Here is a 6,410-nt window from a genome sequence, read left to right on the forward strand (position 1 = left end):
CGATGTTGCAAAAGGGCATTGGTGACAGCTTGCCACGGTTTCATCAGTTTTTTGGCTGGTTTATTGTTGGCTATTACTTCGGCAAACAGTGTGTCCCCATAATTACGGTTTTCGAGCATGCAGAGTGGCGTATCTGGATTCCCAAAATGACCCTTCACTACCCCATATGCTAATAACCCGGGTAATTCCTTTTTACAATCTATGCCCTGAACGCTCCGCTTTTCTAAAAAGCATTTGAGCAAATCATACGTTGCTTGTCTATCCATACCTTCGTCAGCGCTGTTGCAGCCTTTGCGAGACTTTGGCGGCACGTGGCCGGCGGGACCCTCTGTAGGTGCTCCTGGGCGCGAGGACTGTGTTCCCTTTCGCCTCCTGTGCTGCTTTCAGGACCGGTACCCGAATCTCCATCGACGCGTGGCTCGCAGGTTCAGCCCTCTCTAGGGTCCCTGTTCGGGCGCCATTTATCACGACGAAGGGAAGACACTGACACTCAATAAGTGATCAGCAAACTTCATTTATTGTGCCTTACAGTCATCTTTTATACCTTGTTATAATTCGCTCATACATCTTACAAAAGTTAAGCTCATTATTGGTTAGTTGCCTAAATACCAAGCCCGCCCCTAGATTCTCTTCTGTAGTTATCTGTTCCCTCCTGCAACATTCTTTACAGACCACAATCTTCCTGTTATTGTGTAACAAAACCAGCCAAGGACAGTGTATCCTTGCTTTTTGCTTTACTTCAGATAAGCTGAGAGCGATGTGCATTTTTGTCCAGCCAGCTGGACTATGTCTATGTGACCCTTTTCAGCTAGCCAGTTATCCACACACTTCCACTTGCAATACTGCAGCATTACAGCAGGGTCCAAGAAAAACAAATTAAACTGTATTTCTCTGTTTTAAGAGGGAGAGAGACTAAAACATGAACAGCAAGCTGTTTATGCTAATTTGGACCATTAATATTTGCTATATTTCTGCATGAGAAGATATAGTCTTTAAGGACTGAAATCAAAATCAACCTAACCTTAAGTATTCCAATGGCTCTGCACTTAGTTAACGAGTTCATATTTGCAATTAACTGAAATTCAGTATTCACAGTATTTATCTAAAAAAATAACTCCACCTGATAGCTTACAAATTTCAGGTATTAGACTTACACAATTAGAATCTAAAAAGCTCCACCAGGCTGAAGAGCTAGGAACAACAAAATAGTACAAACTTTCAACGAAGAAGTTACCTGCATGATTTAAAGCTGTTTTCCCTGAATTATCAGGGCTGTCTGCTGGACATTTACTCTGTACAGTTCAAAGAAAAAAAAAGGAGAAGGAAAAAAGCAATTAGAGAAACACCAAAAAAATAAGACATATGTTTGATGCTAAGGATAGAGTGCTGAACATCTTTGAGAAAAGTTTTATGAGCTACTCCAGAAAGCTCAGTCTGTATAATAAAAAAAAAAAGAATACCGAAGAAAGGCACAACTTTCCTCTCTACCAATCTGGTCTCTCCTTTCTTGGTACTATCTTACACTGAAGCCATAGGAAACTCTTATAGTGAGGGAGATATCCCTAAAAAAAATGTTACAGTTTTGGAACAATTTAAACCAGGAAATAAAACAAGGAAAGAAACTCTCTCTCCTGCTTCACAAAAGCTAAATATTTTACATTATAGTAAGAACTAAAGCAACCACATTCTAAGGCAATTAGTGTTGAATTATTTCTGTCAAAGGCAATAACACTTCATTTTCATTCGTAAGAGCTAAAGCATCAACAATCCATTTATATTTTGTAGTATTATAAGCCACCACCTACTACTGATCAATCTAGACTTTGAAGTAATAAAAAAGATTTTAAAAGTTACAAATCTTTATCAAGACTTGTTTTGCTACAGAAGATTTTAGTTTTAGTTTACAGCAAAGAAAGAAATCACCCTTAAATAATGGGCTTCTAAATAAGAATTGGAGCTTGTGACCTTCAAATGTAGTACTGCCTCCAACAGTTCTATGGTTTCCTATGAAAACAGATTCATATATATCACTGCATTCCATAACAAAAATGTCAAAATTCTGCCTGTATAAAGTAATTATTTAGCCTGTTTTAATTCAACTCCAGCATGTTAAGATTAAACATTCCTCACATATACAGAGAGCTTATATCACAAAGCCAGTCCACAGAAGCAAAAAAAAAAAAAAAAAAAAAAAAAAAAAAAAGCAACCCAAAGAGCATTACTAGAGAATAATACCAGTGGGCTTGCACTTACAACATATTTAGAAAACTGTTTATTCTAATAAAAATTACCAAAATATCAACAAAAACACTGTGGTTATAGATTGTAAAGTGAATGGGCAGCAGATACTTGGTATTAAACACACATCTAGTTGCTTAGTTGATCATGTTGCTGCATGCAATACAATCAGCGACAACTTGATGTCACTGTTTATGCCATAAATAGGTTTACATTAGAACTAGTAGATATTTGCAATGAAATCCCAAAGAGGGAAGCCTCAGTGGTTAACAATAACCCCTTCCAGGTGTGCAGGAACAGGGGAGTCAGCTTGTAATAACTCTGGAGGCAGGGATCAGTGAAACTGGAATCAATATTGTCAGAGATATTAACAGGGGTCAGTCACAGGACAGTTGGGGAGCCCTGGGGGAAAAGGAATTTGGAAGCTGGGATATGGAATCCACTCATTCTGTACCACTGTGCTGAAGTTATTATTCAATATTTCTCTTGTAGTCTGAGCCACAGTCTTACTGAAAACTCCAAGCTCTTAAGTGTCTGTGCCATTCCTCTGATTACCTCCACCAAACTCATCTGGCTTTCTGAAACGGAGCAGAGATGGATAACTGTCACAGCACTATCTGAACTAGCCAACTGCAACAAGGTTTTTGCCATCACATACCAGGTTAACTTCAATAAGTAGTTTCCACGCTTCCCCCAGCACAGCCATCACCGCTGTCTAGCCAGACCCGCTCTAGACCTGCCACCGCTGCGGGCTGCTGCCACATCTGGCCATGTAATCTTTCGCTATTGCCTATTACCCTCAGTCTCTTCACTCCACAGCAGTCAGGCTTCCTTCCCTTTGATCCCAACAGCTCACCTCTACCGGTGTCTGATCCAGATCCCCAGGCTCTCCCACCTATCTCACTGTGATCCAGATCACAGTTTATCTCCACTTGTCTCTACTACATTGGGTGCCACCATTACTGCTCAAAACTTCAAACATCCCCTAGCACAGCCATTATTTCTGTCACTGCTCGTTACACTCAGTCTCATAATCTGAAGGTCCTGAGGTCAAGCCTCACACAGGGCACCAATTGCCACAGCACTCTCCAAACTAGCCAGCTACAACAAGTTCTTTTACCACCACACGCTTCACCCCAGTCCCTCTGCTACCTTCTCCTAGTCTCTCCTCATCCAGGGTGGGCACACTCACTCTCTCTGTTTCTTCTTCCTCCTCCTTTCTTTTCATTGGCTGCTCTCTCTTCATTGGCTCTCAACTACTTAATAGAACCAGCCACAGCTGCACTTTATCTACATCAGCCAACCCGCTGTCCCTGAAGCCAGCCCACAGCTGTATATTATCAATGATAATTAACCCAGCTTCATTCTTCTACAGTTTCCTTTTTTTTTCTTCTACTAGCAAGACTAAAGTAGATTACTTGACAAAGCTCCACCATCTTAATATACTCCACAACTACCAGAAAATATTATATGGTTGTTTTTAAAACCACTTCAAATTATTTTTTATACCTACTAGAATGCCATTGTAAGAAGCAATATAATTTTTAAATTCATAACAAAATATATCTCAAAACTAATCAGAGTAGAAAAAGTCTATTTATAGTTGAATTTGTCGTTCTTGTAAAGGGCACATCCACTGTTACTGAGTTATAACCTTCTATTCTGAAGCTCATGACACAGCCAAACAAAACACAGTGTACACAGACAAATCCCTATTCCAAGAAATTATTTTGTTTGGGGTCTTCAAGGGTTCAACTCAATATCTGTAAGTATTTCATGACTACAAAAGAAGTAAAAAAAATTTCACTATCTGTCTGATCTTCATGAGGCTGCTGACAGATGCCTCTGCCATGGATTGATATTTAGATCTAATATTCGTCAGCCTCCAAAATCAAATATCAAAGTAGCAAGCTAAGCTTAGCTGCTTTTACTTCCATGGGTGTAATGAAGGATAATACAAGAGTCATTGGAAAGTTATACCTAAGATATATTCCCAGTTGGACTTCAGAAATTGGGAAAGCAAGCAATTGTTTTGCATGAAAATAAAATCCACTTCAGCAGCCAGAGAAGAGCACGTGAGATTTCATACCACCACATCTTCTCATGTTGTTTATCCTCCACATCACATGCACTGAGAATCAGACGAGTCTTTTATGCATCAGACTCTATGTGGAACATCAACTGCCCACACAGGGCAGGTCTTAAGTAAAAGGACAGAAAGAGCAAGCAGGCACTCACCCTGGTTCCTTCCCTTGGGCCTCATCTACAGAATGAGCTCTATTTCTCTACAGGGATGAATAATGAAACACACACAGCCTTATGCAGATTTTCTGTTCAGCAGGCATTGATGGTCTCACCTTTCATCCAGTCAAGGCCACAGCTGGTACACCATCCTCCAGGCAGCCTGTGGAAAATCAGCTACTGCTGCCCCAAGCTAGTGCTGGGGTTTAACTCTTGCTTGTTTGAACAGTGATTGATCTATCTGCCATCTGGCACAACTGCTCCAGCTCAGTATTAATGGACCAGTCTACACAAAGAGCCCTCTCATTCTCATCTGAATATTCTTATCCATGTGTGATTTACTAGAGCACTAAGTGCTATTGTTAAAGTGCTATTGTTAATTTGGATACCCTGCATCTCACCAAACATGCTAGGATTATTCACACAAGATGACAGAAATCAAAACACCTTTTTTTTTTTCCTTAAAGATTCACTTGGCTCCTATTAATTACTCCTAGGTTGGATATTAATTTGTATGCCACAATCATTGAATTACTCTTATCAGACATGTGCTGCCAATGGTTTGACTGTTACAGTCTTGATCTCTCTCTGTGAGGAATACTGTTGCCGCTACATAGAGAAACCCTACTTAGGGTTGCCTAGCTTATATTCTGATTTCGTCAAAAGATCCATGAACATTGTATTTAATAAGAGAGCTCAGCAGCTCAACCTAGAGATTCTCAACTTCCCAATACAAAGCCACTGCAAATTAAAAATCTACAATGAAAAGATGCACAAAGCATAAAATAATCCTGAAGGACAGTACAGTGCCCAGAACCTCTTTGGAGACAGAGCACAGAATCCCATGTAAAGAAAGTGGGCCTGTGTCATGGTTTAAACCTGGCCGGCAACTCAGCACCACGCAGCCGCTTACTCACTCCCCCTCACCCAGAGGGATGGGGAGGAGAATCAGAAAGGATTGTAAAACTCAAGGGTTGAGATAAGAACAATTTAACAGGTAAAGCAAAAGCCACGCACTCAAGCAAAGCAAAACAAGGAATTCATTCACTACTTTCCATCGGTAGGCAGGTGTTCAGCCATCCCCCAAGAAAGCAAGGCTCCATCAGGCATAACAGTTACTTGGGAAGACAAACACCATAATGCCAAATGTCCCCACCTTTCTCCTTCTTCCCCCAGTTTATATACTCAACATGACATCATATGATATGGAATATCCCTTTGCCTAGTTCCTGTCACCTGTCCTGGCTGTGTCCCCTCCCAATTTTCTGTACCCCTCCTGCCCTCTTGCTGGCAGGGCCCAAGAAACCGAAAAGTCCTTGATTTAGTATAAACATCACCCAGCAACAACTAAAAACATCAGTGTCCTATCAACATTTTTCTCACACCAGAGCCAAAACACAGCACTGCACTAACTACTAAGAAGAAAATTAACTCTATCCCAGCTGAAACTAGGACAGCCTATTGTGCTATGAATCCCTTTCCCATCATCAACAATATTCCTGTTACAGCCATAACCTATTTGTCAGGGTCCATGGAGGGGCCAAAATGAAAAAAAATGCCTATTAATAATATAAATCTTATAAAACATTTCCCTAAAGCCACCCTACCCCTGCGGCGAATGAAGAGACGGGACGCAGCTTGATGCAAGCAAATGTCAATTTATTGTACAGAAGCACGAGGTTTTATAGACTTTCAGAAGCTGCGCGTTTTAAACAGATTGGTTCTTGAAGCTAAGCATTGCATACTAGGCAATCCCCGATTGGTGGTTAACTGCCATCAATTAACAACAAGGTGTTATCTTTCCTTGGCGCCATCCTTGGCGCCATCCGTCTCCCACCCCCCTGTGCTCTGCAAACATGCCTCATCATGTTAATTGTTGTCTAGACAAGCTCGAGCAAATTCCCCTCAGCTAACTGATTGCCGCGCATGGT

General features: G+C 40.9%; 1 pseudogene; it reads right to left on the bottom strand.

Moving 5' to 3' along the window:
• LOC121080452 overlaps window positions 1-2,889 on the bottom strand; it is a 39,531-nt pseudogene extending 36,642 nt beyond the window's left edge.
• Between the last annotated feature and the right edge of the window lie 3,521 nt (window positions 2,890-6,410).

Source organism: Falco naumanni, chromosome W (assembly GCF_017639655.2).
Source record: "Falco naumanni isolate bFalNau1 chromosome W, bFalNau1.pat, whole genome shotgun sequence".
NCBI classification, from domain to species: Eukaryota; Metazoa; Chordata; class Aves; order Falconiformes; family Falconidae; genus Falco; species Falco naumanni.